Source organism: Schistocerca nitens, chromosome 5 (assembly GCF_023898315.1).
Source record: "Schistocerca nitens isolate TAMUIC-IGC-003100 chromosome 5, iqSchNite1.1, whole genome shotgun sequence".
NCBI classification, from domain to species: Eukaryota; Metazoa; Arthropoda; class Insecta; order Orthoptera; family Acrididae; genus Schistocerca; species Schistocerca nitens.
Genome location: NC_064618.1, coordinates 181,796,296 through 181,812,939, shown reverse-complemented (window position 1 = coordinate 181,812,939; position 16,644 = coordinate 181,796,296). Strand labels below are relative to the sequence as shown.

General features: G+C 44.5%; 2 protein-coding genes and 6 non-coding genes across 9 annotated transcripts in view; 4 read left to right on the top strand and 4 right to left on the bottom strand.

Moving 5' to 3' along the window:
- LOC126259566 (phospholipase DDHD2) overlaps window positions 1-16,644 on the top strand; it is a 210,044-nt gene that overhangs the window by 69,589 nt on the left and 123,811 nt on the right. The gene's annotated exons all lie outside the window — the stretch shown is intronic.
- LOC126259567 (uncharacterized) overlaps window positions 1-16,644 on the bottom strand; it is a 67,284-nt gene that overhangs the window by 49,474 nt on the left and 1,166 nt on the right. The window lies entirely within an intron of this gene.
- Trnat-ugu (transfer RNA threonine (anticodon UGU)) lies at window positions 211-285 on the bottom strand. The gene has a single exon. It is a non-coding gene; the product is annotated as a tRNA-Thr (tRNA).
- Trnat-ugu (transfer RNA threonine (anticodon UGU)) lies at window positions 618-692 on the bottom strand. The gene has a single exon. It is a non-coding gene; the product is annotated as a tRNA-Thr (tRNA).
- On the bottom strand, window positions 1,025-1,099 carry Trnat-ugu (transfer RNA threonine (anticodon UGU)). The gene has a single exon. It is a non-coding gene; the product is annotated as a tRNA-Thr (tRNA).
- Window positions 1,739-1,813, top strand: Trnat-ugu (transfer RNA threonine (anticodon UGU)). Its single transcript has one exon. It is a non-coding gene; the product is annotated as a tRNA-Thr (tRNA).
- Window positions 2,146-2,220, top strand: Trnat-ugu (transfer RNA threonine (anticodon UGU)). Its single transcript has one exon. It is a non-coding gene; the product is annotated as a tRNA-Thr (tRNA).
- On the top strand, window positions 2,553-2,627 carry Trnat-ugu (transfer RNA threonine (anticodon UGU)). Its single transcript has one exon. It is a non-coding gene; the product is annotated as a tRNA-Thr (tRNA).

Sequence of the window (16,644 nt, the reverse complement as noted above, 5' to 3'; positions counted from 1 at the left end):
TTACTCGTGGCAGATTAATCTACCAAGTCCCGTACGAGTTCGGGCATAGCGTGTGCGTTCGCACACAAGAAGGTCAAAGGCCGGGAACCCATATTTTAATTTAACTATATATGACCATGCAGCTTTGCTAGAATAAAAATGATAATTAAATGAACACCCTAGCTGCAAGCAGGCGTTGATACACTTCGTTGGGGACATGTTGAAAATGTGTGCCCCGACCGGGACTCGAACCCGGGATCTCCTGCTTACATGGCAGACGCTCTATCCATCTGAGCCACCGCGGGCACGGAGGATAGTGCGTCTGCAGGGACTTATCCCTTGCACGCTCCCCGTGAGATCCACATTCCCAACATGTCCACAACACTACATTCGTAGTGCGCCTATTAGATGTTTGCCCATCATACTCATTACTCGTGGCAGATTAATCTACCAAGTCCCGTACGAGTTCGGGCATAGCGTGTGCGTTCGCACACAAGAAGGTCAAAGGCCGGGAACCCATATTTTAATTTAACTATATATGACCATGCAGCTTTGCTAGAATAGAAATGATAATTAAATGAACACCCTAGCTGCAAGCAGGCGTTGATACACTTCGTTGGGGACATGTTGAAAATGTGTGCCCCGACCGGGACTCGAACCCGGGATCTCCTGCTTACATGGCAGACGCTCTATCCATCTGAGCCACCGCGGGCACGGAGGATAGTGCGTCTGCAGGGACTTATCCCTTGCACGCTCCCCGTGAGATCCACATTCCCAACATGTCCACAACACTACATTCGTAGTGCGCCTATTAGATGTTTGCCCATCATACTCATTACTCGTGGCAGATTAATCTACCAAGTCCCGTACGAGTTCGGGCATAGCGTGTGCGTTCGCACACAAGAAGGTCAAAGGCCGGGAACCCATATTTTAATTTAACTATATATGACCATGCAGCTTTGCTAGAATAGAAATGATAATTAAATGAACACCCTAGCTGCAAGCAGGCGTTGATACACTTCGTTGGGGACATGTTGAAAATGTGTGCCCCGACCGGGACTCGAACCCGGGATCTCCTGCTTACATGGCAGACGCTCTATCCATCTGAGCCACCGCGGGCACAGAGGATAGTGCGTCTGCAGGGACTTATCCCTTGCACGCTCCCCGTGAGATCCACATTCCCAACATGTCCACAACACTACATTCGTAGTGCGCCTATTAGATGTTTGCCCATCATACTCATTACTCGTGGCAGATTAATCTACCAAGTCCCGTACGAGTTCGGGCATAGCGTGTGCGTTCGCACACAAGAAGGTCAAAGGCCGGGAACCCATATTTTAATTTAACTATATATGACCGGTGGCTCAGATGGATAGAGCGTCTGCCATGTAAGCAGGAGATCCCGGGTTCGAGTCCCGGTCGGGGCACACATTTTCAACATGTCCCCAACGAAGTGTATCAACGCCTGCTTGCAGCTAGGGTGTTCATTTAATTATCATTTCTATTCTAGCAAAGCTGCATGGTCATATATAGTTAAATTAAAATATGGGTTCCCGGCCTTTGACCTTCTTGTGTGCGAACGCACACGCTATGCCCGAACTCGTACGGGACTTGGTAGATTAATCTGCCACGAGTAATGAGTATGATGGGCAAACATCTAATAGGCGCACTACGAATGTAGTGTTGTGGACATGTTGGGAATGTGGATCTCACGGGGAGCGTGCAAGGGATAAGTCCCTGCAGACGCACTATCCTCCGTGCCCGCGGTGGCTCAGATGGATAGAGCGTCTGCCATGTAAGCAGGAGATCCCGGGTTCGAGTCCCGGTCGGGGCACACATTTTCAACATGTCCCCAACGAAGTGTATCAACGCCTGCTTGCAGCTAGGGTGTTCATTTAATTATCATTTCTATTCTAGCAAAGCTGCATGGTCATATATAGTTAAATTAAAATATGGGTTCCCGGCCTTTGACCTTCTTGTGTGCGAACGCACACGCTATGCCCGAACTCGTACGGGACTTGGTAGATTAATCTGCCACGAGTAATGAGTATGATGGGCAAACATCTAATAGGCGCACTACGAATGTAGTGTTGTGGACATGTTGGGAATGTGGATCTCACGGGGAGCGTGCAAGGGATAAGTCCCTGCAGACGCACTATCCTCCGTGCCCGCGGTGGCTCAGATGGATAGAGCGTCTGCCATGTAAGCAGGAGATCCCGGGTTCGAGTCCCGGTCGGGGCACACATTTTCAACATGTCCCCAACGAAGTGTATCAACGCCTGCTTGCAGCTAGGGTGTTCATTTAATTATCATTTCTATTCTAGCAAAGCTGCATGGTCATATATAGTTAAATTAAAATATGGGTTCCCGGCCTTTGACCTTCTTGTGTGCGAACGCACACGCTATGCCCGAACTCGTACGGGACTTGGTAGATTAATCTGCCACGAGTAATGAGTATGATGGGCAAACATCTAATAGGCGCACTACGAATGTAGTGTTGTGGACATGTTGGGAATGTGGATCTCACGGGGAGCGTGCAAGGGATAAGTCCCTGCAGACGCACTATCCTCCGTGCCCGCGGTGGCTCAGATGGATAGAGCGTCTGCCATGTAAGCAGGAGATCCCGGGTTCGAGTCCCGGTCGGGGCACACATTTTCAACATGTCCCCAACGAAGTGTATCAACGCCTGCTTGCAGCTAGGGTGTTCATTTAATTATCATTTCTATTCTAGCAAAGCTGCATGGTCATATATAGTTAAATTATATATATATATATATATACACTCCTGGAAATGGAAAAAGAACACATTGACACCGGTGTGTCAGACCCACCATACTTGCTCCGGACACTGCGAGAGGGCTGTACAAGCAATGATCACACGCACGGCACAGCGGACACACCAGGAACCGCGGTGTTGGCCGTCGAATGGCGCTAGCTGCGCAGCATTTGTGCACCGCCGCCGTCAGTGTCAGCCAGTTTGCCGTGGCATACGGAGCTCCATCGCAGTCTTTAACACTGGTAGCATGCCGCGACAGCGTGGACGTGAACCGTATGTGCAGTTGACGGACTTTGAGCGAGGGCGTATAGTGGGCATGCGGGAGGCCGGGTGGACGTACCGCCGAATTGCTCAACGCGTGGGGCGTGAGGTCTCCACAGTACATCGATGTTGTCGCCAGTGGTCGGCGGAAGGTGCACGTGCCCGTCGACCTGGGACCGGACCGCAGCGACGCACGGATGCACGCCAAGACCGTAGGATCCTACGCAGTGCCGTAGGGGACCGCACCGCCACTTCCCAGCAAATTAGGGACACTGTTGCTCCTGGGGTATCGGCGAGGACCATTCGCAGCCGTCTCCATGAAGCTGGGCTACGGTCCCGCACACCGTTAGGCCGTCTTCCGCTCACGCCCCAACATCGTGCAGCCCGCCTCCAGTGGTGTCGCGACAGGCGTGAATGGAGGGACGAATGGAGACGTGTCGTCTTCAGCGATGAGAGTCGCTTCTGCCTTGGTGCCAATGATGGTCGTATGCGTGTTTGGCGCCGTGCAGGTGAGCGCCACAATCAGGACTGCATACAACCGAGGCACACAGGGCCAACACCAGGCATCATGGTGTGGGGAGCGATCTCCTACACTGGCCGTACACCACTGGTGATCGTCGAGGGGACACTGAATAGTGCACGGTACATCCAAACCGTCATCGAACCCATCGTTCTACCATTCCTAGACCGGCAAGGGAACTTGCTGTTCCAACAGGACAATGCACGTCCGCATGTATCCCGTGCCACCCAACGTGCTCTAGAAGGTGTAAGTCAACTACCCTGGCCAGCAAGATCTCCCATTGAGCATGTTTGGGACTGGATGAAGCGTCGTCTCACGCGGTCTGCACGTCCAGCACGAACGCTGGTCCAACTGAGGCGCCAGGTGGAAATGGCATGGCAAGCCGTTCCACAGGACTACATCCAGCATCTATACGATCGTCTCCATGGGAGAATAGCAGCCTGCATTGCTGCGAAAGGTGGATATACACTGTCCTAGTGCCGACATTGTGCATGCTCTGTTGCCTGTGTCTATGTGCCTGTGGTTCTGTCAGTGTGATCATGTGATGTATCTGACCCCAGGAATGTGTCAATAAAGTTTCCCCTTCCTGGGACGATGAATTCACGGTGTTCTTATTTCAATTTCCAGGAGTATATATATATATATATATATATATATATATATATATATATATATATATATATATCTGACTCACATTATGCAGAGTACGAAGGAGAACGCGGGTCCTCTGTAAAGAACTTGTATTTAAATTGTTTTAAGATTACTTGCTGAATCATTGGGTACGTTACGACAAAGGGGTTAAATATATGTTAGGTAAATAAGGAGCACAAGACATGAAAATCCAGGAAGAACAAACAGATTGCTGTATTAGGGAGTGATAGGCATGTCTTTAGGTCTACAGAATTTGTCATTTAGATGCTCCGTAAGAAAAGAGAACCTGGCGCAGTTACTGGCCAATACAGCAAGAGATTGGTCGTATTTACTGTGAACGAGTCAACGACTGAAGCGGCGGAGTGGGAAGACTTCGGACTTTTATTCGGGCGTACGGCGGTTCAAATCCCTGTCTGTCAATCCACGTTTAGGTTTTCCCTGATTTCCAAAAATTCGCTTAAGGCGAATGCCTGGATGGTTCCTCTGAAAGGTCACCGCCGATTCCCTTCCCCAATTCGAGCTCTGATGACCTCGTCGTCGATGGAACTTCAGACCGTAATCTTCAATCCTTCCTTTTTGTTAACAAGTCGGTTAGAGAACCTAAAGAGCTGGAAAAAAACATACATGTATGCTTCTCGGGAACTGAAACTGCTCCTACACTGTACATTTATTCGGCGATGCTTTTCTAACTTCTTAATTTTTTATTTTCTCCTTAGCTTGATCCTAAAGTAAAGACACTTATTCGGTTTAATAGTAGCTCTCCTTGTTGTATACCCAAAATCCAACCTCTGATATTCATTCCAGCAGACGATCACCTCTATCCCGAAGATACAGACTCTCACGAAGGGCGTGACGTCTTTCATTTTCACTGGATATAATTAGTAGTATCTTTCTGATAGTGTATGGGGCATTACATAAAAAGACACTTTAGCGTTTTACGAAAGTCAGTAATTGTAACTCGCGACGTTTTCTGTTTAAGGAGCAACCATTTAAGATGATGTAATTCGGCGTTCTGTACAAGGTTAGAGGCACCGCGTGAAAATGCAGCGAGAGTGTAAGTGTGGCGTCGGAGGAAAATTTGAGGCCTCATCGGTTTTTCATTTGAAACGCCGTAACAAATTTATCTGAATTTCTATCAGTACTTTGCAAGCTACATTCCATTTCATTTCTTACGAGATGTCGTGGATATGGGTGCAGTGCACCAGTTCCTGTTACTGCAGAGTACCGGTAACAGTACCTAGCTCTATGTCAGTCAGGTGTTGGCCAAACTCACACGTATGGGCATCTTGTTGTAGAACATTTCAGTTACAAAACAATGTTTCCATAAGGAAGAAATACTAAGTACAGAAAAGAAAGAATTAGTGCATCGAACAAGTTGTCCTCGACTAAGTTTTGGAGATTCGCAATGCGTTCACGAGACGTTGCGTCCAGATACTGAGAAATTTTTCAGTTTGTCATATATCTGTGACTTCCTCTGTACGATATTGAAACTGTTCTTTCAGCCGGTGAATGCAAGCGTGTGAAAACATGGAAATATATATGAGGGAGAAAGGAAGAGAGACTGTGACTCTGGAGTGCGTGGAGTGAGTACAAAATAAATTTGTTTGTCGCAAAAACATGGAACATGTTTGAATTATGTCATTATACGGGAGGGGGTCAGCGGCAGAATAATAAAGGCCAGGAAAATAAGGCTGATGCAGAAGTGGTCCTTCTTAATGAGTAGGTTAACTGTCGATTACAGAAAATGCTGGAAACAGTGAAAACCTATCAGTTGCTGTCATATTTTTGCGCACGCGCATCTCGCATGCGTTCTATCGCAGCACTTCGCTGCTGTGTTGTCGCGTTTGAGCGGAGCGGTGGGGAGGGGGGACAGGTGTCATTAATTACCAATTGAATTCAACACAAAATGATCTAACTCTAAAAATCGCATGTCCATTGTCGAATGTTACGTGAAGCACAATCCGTGGAAAACATGTGCGTAACTATTTCCGCATTTTTTGAAACTGAAAGTGTTTTGGCAAAACTACCCGCAGTGCAAAACTTAGAGGTCAAGTGGTGCGAAACGGGCTTCGTAGAGAAAAAAAAACCGTAACTATGCGAAAAGAGGCCGAGCATCAGAAAACATAGCTCGAATGAATGGAAGCCTGGAACAAAGTCCGACGAAGTCTCAGTGCCATTTGTATATACCAGTGGGTATTGCGAAATCGTCGTGTGGAAACTTTATTAAATAGGACCTGCATCTGCATCGTTACAAATTTGTTGTGCGTCTATTAAAGCATTCAGATGAACTTTGACGTGTAGTGTTCTGCCGGTGGTTTCTGAGTGAAGTGAGGGGCTTTCGGATCCTCAGGTTTTCATTTCTTCTGATGAGGCCTGGATTAGTCCGTCAGCGTGTATGAACACACAATCATGCGTCAGAAAATCCCTGCCAGTACTTTGAAGAACCGTTGTATAATCTCAAGATTGGTGTTTGGTGCGAAAATTTCTGATGTCCTCATTGTAACAGGTTTATTTCACCAAAGTGTTGAGGTTAACCCATATGTTCATCAACTGTTTACTCCATAAGTGGATCAACTCGCAGAAGATGAATTACAGTACTGATGTTCTCAGCAAGACGGGGCAACAGCACACGCCTCCCTGGAAACTTTGTCCCTAGTGCAGAGATTTTCGGTGAAGGGAGGACTGTCAGCAGAGGCAATGCAATCTCGTGGCCGCTCTGATCCCTCCTCCTTGCATATTTATCTGTGGGACAAATTGAAGGATCACTTATATTCAGATAATACTCACAAAGTGGAGTATCTACAGCAGTTCGACAAATCTAGCGCAGCGCTTCATCGCTGCAATGGCGGTCATGGCCAGTTTTATGTAGCCCACTCTGTGAATACAAATATGTCGATTGTGTTCACAAAACTTTTGTGGCTATCGAAGTATTGTATCAGCAACATGGGAAAATAATTTTTTTCAACGGCAGTGAACTGATGAGTTGTAGGATTTCTGGAGTGGCTTGAGAGGAAAATTGAAGTGCTGTTTCCCATGTCAGAGGGCGAAAGGGGAGGAATCGGATGACTTTGTTCTTCTGTGATTTTGTTCTACTGTGGAGACAAAGCGTTAAAAACCTTTGTTATATAGTCTTCTTATGTTATGCCAAGCTTCGATTATTTGAGTCGGCTGGTCTGGAACAGCCTCCCCTCCCCATTACTGGCATCCTCTACACTTTCACAATGAGACTCACTACATAGAATACAGTCGCCGATTTCACTGTGTCAGACAAGCGAAAAAGACCTTTATTATACGATATATAACTGATCAGTAGTGATCAAAAACAAGTTGTTTTTTTGGCAGTGTGTGCTGAAACCGCATACTAATGCCGATTAGCAGCGAGGCACTCGACGAACGGCAAGTGGCACACTGCAGCGGCGATTCACTATTTAGTAGCCTACCCTATACGACTACTACAATGAGCCGAAGGCAGAGCTATACACGTCTTCCGTGTGAAAGGGCGCGTAAGGTTCAGTGTAAAGCGAATTGCTTCAGTTCTGTCTATTTGGATGCACGCTGCCTCCCCCACCCCACCACTCTCCATACTGAACGTTGTGTTGCAAAAGACACATCGCACTGATTTGCCATTATCCTCCCTCCTAAGGCCCCTGTAAACGATCAGAATAGTTTCTCAGATTCGTTGTTTGCTATCCACGGATTTCTCAAACAATTAACGAAGTTTCTCAAACTCAACCGCTCTACTGAAGAAGCTATTACGCAGTGGGTATCGTGTCGCTAAGTATTTTGACACTTGTGGGCAACGTACGAGGTGCAGTGCAGTATATAAACTTTACATCTTCGAAATCTGCTCCAGTTGCAGACATTTCAGTTATAGATAATAGACCAGCAAGCAACTGCTAACTGTTTGGCAAACGCATGCGTAAACCGTCAAAGTTGTTCGGCAAATCAGCTGCTAGGCGATACGTTCGTCATATAGAGTCCGAGAAACATGTCAAACGAATCGGTTTACTGCCAGGTAATTTGAAAACCAAGCGAAGTTTCAAAAATTGTCTTGACAGTCTTCTGTGACTTTACGTAACTCGCACAAAAATGCGAGAGGCGTACTACTTCTGTACGGACCCGAATTCTTATTTATTTTGTCTTTCACGATACACCACATCTTCGTTGTGACTCCCACTGCAGCAAATACAAAAATAGAATCTGATCAATGGCAGTGTCGCTCTGATTAAACAATGTGCGCAGCTCGTCTCCGAACATTCGTTTGTAAGGATGCAAGAAAGGGAAAGAATACTCCAAAATTGATTAAATTTGCTAGTATTTCATGTAGTTACGCTCCATTGGCCATTTGTTTTCTTGGCGAGTTGACTTACGTGCTCATTCAGTCTCTGCTGACGTTACACTTAAATATTCTATGCGAATGAGTTGACATGCGTTATTTGCCTGATCTTTAATCGCAGTATAACACTCTTCAACCTCATCTGCAGAAGTTTTTATGCCAAGATACTTGACCAAGATTGTAAATATATTACACTAACATCCTTTTGAGACCTAGACGGTAGAACGGAATCATCAACACTTTCCACACAGTGTATTGAAATAGTTCGATGTAGCAGCATTTGTTGTAAACAGTATGACGCATTTTCTGCAACGTCTTACGATGGACTTCGCCAGTGATGGCTTGTTGTTGTATTCTTGAGTCCAAAGCTTGGTTTGTTGAAGCTACCCATGTTAGGATATCCTGTGCAGGCTTGTTCATCTCTGCATAACTACCTCAACGTACATCCATTTGAAGCTGCTTACTGTAGACAGACTTAGACCTCCATATACAATTTTTATTCTCCACACTTCCTTTCATTATCAAATTGACAATTTCTTGATGTTTCGTGATATGTCCCTTCAATCAATCCCTTCGTTTAGTCAAGTTCTGCCATAAATTTCTGTTTTTACCAGTTCGATTCAGTACTACCTCATTTGTTATTTGGCCTACCTATCTAATCTTCAGCATTCTTGTGTAGCACCATATTTCAAAAGCTTTTATTCTGTTCATGTCTGTGCTCCGTACGTCCACGTTTCATTTACGTACAAGGCTACTCTCCAAAATACGTTTAGAAAAGAATATAGCTCTTAAGTTGATGTTAGTTGTAAATAAATTCCTCGTTTTCAGAAACGCTTGTCTCGTTGTAGCCAGTCTACATTTTATAACCTTTTATTTCGTCCATCGTCAGTAATTATACTGTCCACATAGTAAAACTGATCTACTACTTTCACTTTATTTCCTAATTTAATTCTTTCGGTATTACCTATTTTAATTCGATTACACTCTATTAGCCTGTTACACTGTTCGTTGATGTTCATCTTATAAGCTCATTTCAAGGCTATCCATTCCGTTCAGCTGTTTTTCTGTATCCTTTGTCGTCTGACAGAATTACAATGTCATAGGCAAACTTCGAAGTTTTTATTTATTTTCCATGAATTTTAATTCCCCTTCAAAATTACTTCTTGGCTCCTCACACTACTTGCTCATTGTACACATTGAATAACATCGAGGGGGGGGGGGGGGTTATGCTACACTTCGGTCTCACTCGTTTCTCGACTGCTGCTTCTCTTTCATGTCCTACCACACTCGAAACTGCAGCCTGGTTCTCGGGGACAGCTTCTACCTGTTTTTCCATTCTTCAGTAAATAACTCTTGTCAATATTTTGCAACCATGACTGATGGTTGTGTAGTATTAACACTTTTCTGCAGCTGCCTTCTTTAGAATTGACTTTTGTATTCCCTTACGCCTTCTTCATTTGTCGCATTTTCTTCTTTTCTCCCTTTCGTCAGTTTAATTATCTCTTTATTATCCAAAGATTTCCTTTTTACCTATTTGATCCTCTGTTGCCTTTCCTATTTCATCTCTCAAAGCTATCCATTCGTCATCTATCATATTCCCCCCGTTTCAGTCCAACGCTGCTTAATGCTCCCTCTGAAACTCGAACTGTTTAAAATGCGGTTCCGAAATTCCTTCTTGCCATTATATACCCACCTTCCAGTGTCTCAACGTCTCTTCCACATGTGCATCATTCTTACTTGGTTCTTAACCAAGTGGAGCAATGACTGAGTTATGCTCCGTGCAAAGTTCTACCAGGCGGGTTCCCCTTTCATTCATTTCCCCTAATCCATATTGTACTGTTTATCCTCCTCTTCCTTTTTCTATTACCCAATGCTAGTTACCAGTCACAATTAAGTTTTCGTTTCCCTTAACTATCTGAATAATTTCCTTTGTCTCATCGTTCTTCCAATCTCATCATCTGCAGAGCGAATTGGTGTACCAGCTTACACTGCTGTGGTAGTTGTTACCTTCGTATACATCTTGGCTACGGTAACTCCTTCAGTATAATGTTCATAGTAACTTACCTGTGTGCAATAGTAGTATTGCATTTACCGTATTTTGTTTTGTGTTGATAACTCTGTATTAAGCTGATCAGCTATCGTGTTCCTTCCTGCCGTTGCACTTCACTATTTCCCATTGTGTCTCTAACTGAAAAGTATCCGTTTCCCTTTTTAAATTCTGGAACTTAGCTATCCGATTAAGAGATCACACATTCCACACTTGGCACGCAGAATGCCTGTTTGCTTCTCTTGACGAGATGCTTCTGAGTAGTCACCGACCGGTGTTCCAAAAGGGGGACTGTTTTACCTCTGGAATATTTTACCCAAGAGGATGCCAGAAGAGCTGCTTGCCGTCGAAAAAAAGGGGGGAGTGAGGGAGAGGGGGAGAGAGAGAGAGAGAGAGAGAGAGAGAGAGAGAGAGAGAGAGAGAAGCGTGATAGCGGGGAAGTTACCATTTGCTTTCAGTCGTTCGCAGTACCAGCACTGCAAGATCATCTTGGATAATTTTACAAGATCCGATCAGACTGATGCCGCTGCAACTACTGCCGTATGACTACTTTTAGCAACAAAAGGTTAGCTTGGCCTTTCCACAGATACCACTCCTTTACGGTTGCACCTACAGTACGGCTATTCGTATCTCTGAAGCACGCATGCCTCCTCACGTCGGCAAAGTCCGTGATATACTTCAAGAAGAAGAAAAAAAGGTGTGTGTGTTTGGGGGGGGGGGGGGGGAGGAGGGAGGGAGGGAGGAAGGAAGAGAGAGGGCGGGGGCGGGTTCGGGCTTTCCATCGATTATCGCGCATTCACAGGCGTTTGGTGAACTAGTGTCTCTCATCGCCCTTCGCTTTGCAACCAAAAAATTCCTCCCTTTACTAATTCGTGAGAGTTGTTTGCTTGTAAGTATTTCATTTAATATTTGTGATCTGTGCACCCGTAGCGCTTACGATAACCTAAATTGTCTAATAGTTTCATGGAGAACAATCGTTGAAATTTCTGAGCATTTTCAAGTAAGTTCGTTGCTAATTCAATTGATTTATTCTCCAATATTTTCAGCTCTGAATAAGGATATCTTCCCACCTATTTTCCCCTTACAAACCATCACGGCTTACCTCTTCAAGCTATCGACACTATTCGCCACTTTTTCGTCGGTCAACATTTTTACGATATCAGAAGAGTGTTGCCGTTATTTTTCGTTTTGTGCCTGAAATTGGGGATCGAAAAGACCGTTTGGATCTCACTTTTCGAGTTTAGCTCCACTGCAACTTACAGATGGACTACAGCGGCAAATCAGTTAGGCAATAGAGGTAACAGAATCGCCACGAACAGTGAAAAAAACGAAATTCGCAATTTTATTACACCGTTGCTTCATTCATAACCATCGTATGAAAATGCTGCCCTCGTACCATTTGCGAGCTTAGGATAGTAGTAGTAACGGCGCTATCATACAGACCTTTCTTAAAAATGGGGACGACCTGCGGCCTATTGCTGTCACACTGAACGCTATTAATAGCACGTTATGTGAAAATTATTATATGAATGATAATGGGTTGCATTGGAACAGCGCTGAATGGCATCAGTGCTGAGAGGTAATGTTGTGCCTCAGTCTGAACTCATAAGGGCGTCAGAGCGTGGACAAAGTCAGATTTGCAGTTAGCATGTGCTGATTCTCAATACGAGGAGTCGCATCTGAAGATCCCCTTCCACGCCCCCCCCCCCTCTCTCTCTCTCTCTCTCTCTCTCTCTCTCTCTCTCTCTCTCTCTCTCCGCTCCAGGTTAGTGCCGCGATGTAATCCATGGAGCGAAGACTCTTGCCCCAATTCTTGTGCTGTTGAGCATGAGTCGCATCTCAGATGACTTAAACGTCGACGGGACGTTAAATTGTTAAGTTTCTTCCTTGTGCATTAAAACTGTATGTCAGGGTAGAAACAAATAAGACGTTGATTGAAAAGACATGACGGCACACTTATCTGATCCACGTATTTGAAAAGCGGCGAGACTGGCGCTCTAATTATCCGAAAGGAAACGAATATTTTATTTGGCGTGGAGTGCGGTCGTTAATAAAGTCCTATTTTGCTTGTCCGTAATTAATACGTATCAGCGCTTCAGAAGGACTGAAGCACATTTGGTTTGGGTTCCACGAAGGACACTGAAATAACGGCACACCAGCGGAAACACTGAACGAGTGAAATCAGACGTGTATCGGTGGAGCCGGAAGCTAAACACGCAACGCCCTTTCGCCATAGATATTTCATGTTTGGCCAAGATTGTGAGGTTTCAGAAGTATCCACAGTTTTCGTACGCCCGTGGCTGATCAAACATTTTGATAGGGCGTCGTCCGTTTTCTTTCCTCCGACGTAAACGCAGCGCACATTTATTTGTTAGTGACGTCAGGCGGTCGATCGGTATTGCGTAATTCACTAGAAAGAGAACTGTTACTGCCAGTTTGTCTCAAAACAATGCGGTCTCAAAACACTGCGGCTGATTGTATTGGGAACGATTCTCATACTAGGTAGCAAACTTTACTTGTTTGCTTCTGCTGTTCATTGTCAGCTCGTCTCGCCGACTAGTTATTACACGCTGAGTCACCAGCTAGCTGCCAAGGCCGCTTAGAGCTTTTTTGGCCCGCTGAACTTCGTTGCGGCGTGACTTGCACTGCGCACATGGTTGAAGCAACCAGTTGGAAGCCATAGCGGAAAGAAGGTCAATGGCAACGCTGACGTTTGGTTTCATGAGCAATAATTTGCGTCTACTTTCGTACTCTGCAAACCATTGTGAAGCGCGTGGCAGATGGTACTTCCCATTATACCAATTATTAATTTCTTCCCGTTCCATTGACATATGGAAAGCGGGAAAAAATGATTGCTTAAACGCCTCTGTGCACGGTGGACCGTGTATAGCTGGTTATTGAAACTTTGTAAGTAGACTTTCAAAGTGTCTGCCAGTTACGTTTGGCCGCCAATTGCTTTTGTCATCAACACTAAAACTAATTTGATGCTGTTCTCCAATCTCATTTTATTCCAGCATAACTAAAGTATCCCTCTACCTCCACGATCTACCATATGCACTCACACCTATGCTAGGCTTGGCTTAGCCCTGTGATTCTTTCTTCAGATACATTTTTTTTTCAGAATCGTCTCTTGTCCTAATATGTGCCCATCCAGTCCCTCTCTTCAATTCTTTGTTATTTGTTAGCAATTTTTCCCGTTGACTCGTTGCTGGCCTGCGTTTCTTACTCGATCAATCCATCTCAACAGTCTTGCAACATCATAGCTCAAAGGCTTATAGTTGTGTCATTTCCGTCTTCTTCAGTGCCCAAGTTTCACACCCACACAGACCTCGGCTACAGCGTTTCGCATGAATGTTTATTTGGTCTCAGGGTTGTTTGTATGTTACCCATAAAGAAATTTGTTATTGCCTCTCATTTTACGTCACGTCCTTGTGTAAGCGACTATGTGATCGTGTGTGTGTGTGTGTGTGTGTGTGTGTGTGTGTGTGAGGGGACAGCATGAGCGTGAAACACGTCGCGCTCTCATCTAGGTCGAATGGTGTAACCACATTCTTGAAGTGAGTTTTTGCCCAACTTTCGCCGAAACTTCCAAACTCATTCCTCCTTACCGCCTAAAATTGTGCTCTTCTTAAAGCATTGCTTCCATAGATGACATCAGCGTCTGATTCTCAGGCTCTGAGGGAAAAAGCGCTTGTGTTTCTACGACTCGGAATTAACGAAGGGACAAGCTGAAAACGAGCCTAAAGAGTAGTTAATTGGTGATCATGAATTTCTCCGTATTATTCCATAATGGTAGTTGATAATTTTATTAAACATATTAATTTTGTGATTAGTCAACGATTAAAAAACTAGAACATTTCGTATCTTCGTTATCTGTAATCGCTTCGGATTACATGAGTGAAAACTTTGTCAAATTTTGAGAGATCCTTGATGAGAAGTGTGTCCTTCGCTAGTAGGAACACCTGCACAGTCATGGCGAAACTCGACTTGCGTCAGCGAAGAATCTCTTCGCGTCGGAGCAGGTTCGAATTTAGCAAATCAGCTGATAGTTTGGCTTCGTCTTGGAGACTAAATTTAGCCCACGCAGAGAAAGAGGGAGGTAGAGGGGGGGGGGGTCTAGAGGTGGAGGGGCTAAAGGTATCGTAATTTATCACGTCGCATCTTCTGCACGATTTTCAAATGAACGTGGATCAACAGCGCCGTATAATACTTTTCATGTTAGTAGGAGGTTAGCACGGTACGAGTTCGTGCAAATTTGTCGTCGACGTTAGTGAAGATGTAAAATCGATCATTAATTGGACCCCAATGTATGTGGCCTATTAACTGGAAATAAAGGAGGAAAAGTTGGTTTATGGTCATTAGAGACCGGCAACAGCTCGGATTTGACAAGAACACAGCGTGAAATCTGACAGCTTTACACAGAAACCATCCAGGCATTCTCTTTCACTGATTTAAGTGAACCATGAATAACCTAACTCTGTATGGGTGTACGGGGATTTGAGTACCTTTCATGCAGAATGAGCATTACATGCACATGCATACTCCACAAGCCACCATACGGTCATGGTGGAGGGTACCTGGTACCACTGCCAGTCACTCTCCTTTTCCACTCACAAAGGTGCGAGGAACGAACTGCTGTCGATATACTTCCGTAGGAGCCCTGGATTTTTTTGTCTTGCCTTCGCGATCGTTAAGCGACGTGTGTGTAGGTGGCTGCAGGATCGTTTTGCAGTTTGTATTTCAGTGTTTCGCGAAAAACAGTTGCCTTCTCTTCAGGGTTTCGCATTTTAGTTTCTGTAATACTAGCTCGTTGCTTGAACCTAACAGTGTCAAACCCAGCAGCACGCCCCTGAATTATTTCGATGCCTTCGTTTAATCCGACCAGGTGGGGATCCCAGATACTCGAGCAGAACACTGTGTGAGCCAAGTTGTTGTTAATTAACGAGAAGTACATAAGTTCGTTACTACTCTTACTTACTGCTACTACTACTACTACTACTACTGCTGCTGCTACCACTACTTAGAAAACAATTATTGGCATACTTTTTGTAATTATTAATATAAACGCTGTTTTAATTAAGACACCACCTGGGCTGTAGGATCTAAAGAACGTAAGTTCCCTTTTTGTATCTACTTGCTGGCTGTTGCATGTTGTGAAATCTTTTCTGTCTAGTGCCTTATCGGCCTTTGCTTGTGTTAATTTTTCGCTGATGGAAGCATTCCGAGATTATTACTTATTTTCAGCCTTTTGCGTCGCTATTACAACTTAATATGCTGGGAAACGCTGATGAATTATCTTTAAACAAGAACCATTAAAGCGATCGATGGATTATTAAAATAAATCTAAAATCGTATCTTTGTGGCCACATTCACTGAGCGCGCTGTCTTTGTGGTTAGGAAATGGATTCGCATTTGGGAAGACGACGATTCAAATGCCCGTTCAGCCATCCAGATTTTGGTTTTCCGTAATGCTGTGATGGTTCCCTTGAAAAGGCTATAGCCAAATTCCTGACTCATCCTTAACCTACCCAAACATGTGCTCCGTCTCTTAATGACCTCTCTTGACGAAGAGACCTTAAGCCATAATCTACTTCGATTCGTTATAAAAGCTTATATCATGTAGTAACACTAAATAGGCTGTAATATATTGAATTCTGCGCTATCTTGAAACAGTAGTGTAGTTAAGTGCGTGAAATAAGGCTGTAGACAACAGCAAAACAGTTTGATACACATAAGATAACTATCAAGCAGAGATATTGAAAAATACTTGCACGAGGAACCTTTTTGAACTGTAACGTTGATGGATTCGAAGAGGGTAGAAATTGATTTAACTCAAAAAGACAAAGGCGTGAATTTATTCGAAGGCCCCACGTTCACGACAAAAGTCATGATTTTATTTTCATCTGCCGAGTGAAAATGCGCTACGCGTAGTTAAAGTACACAAGCAGTAAAACTGGCGGTCTGATACTCTTGAATATTCAGTTGTATCATCCTACATGATTGTTCATACTTCCATAAAAGTGACTTTTAGTTCCGCTGCCATTTTTATTTGGAAATACGTAGCTCGCTCTCTG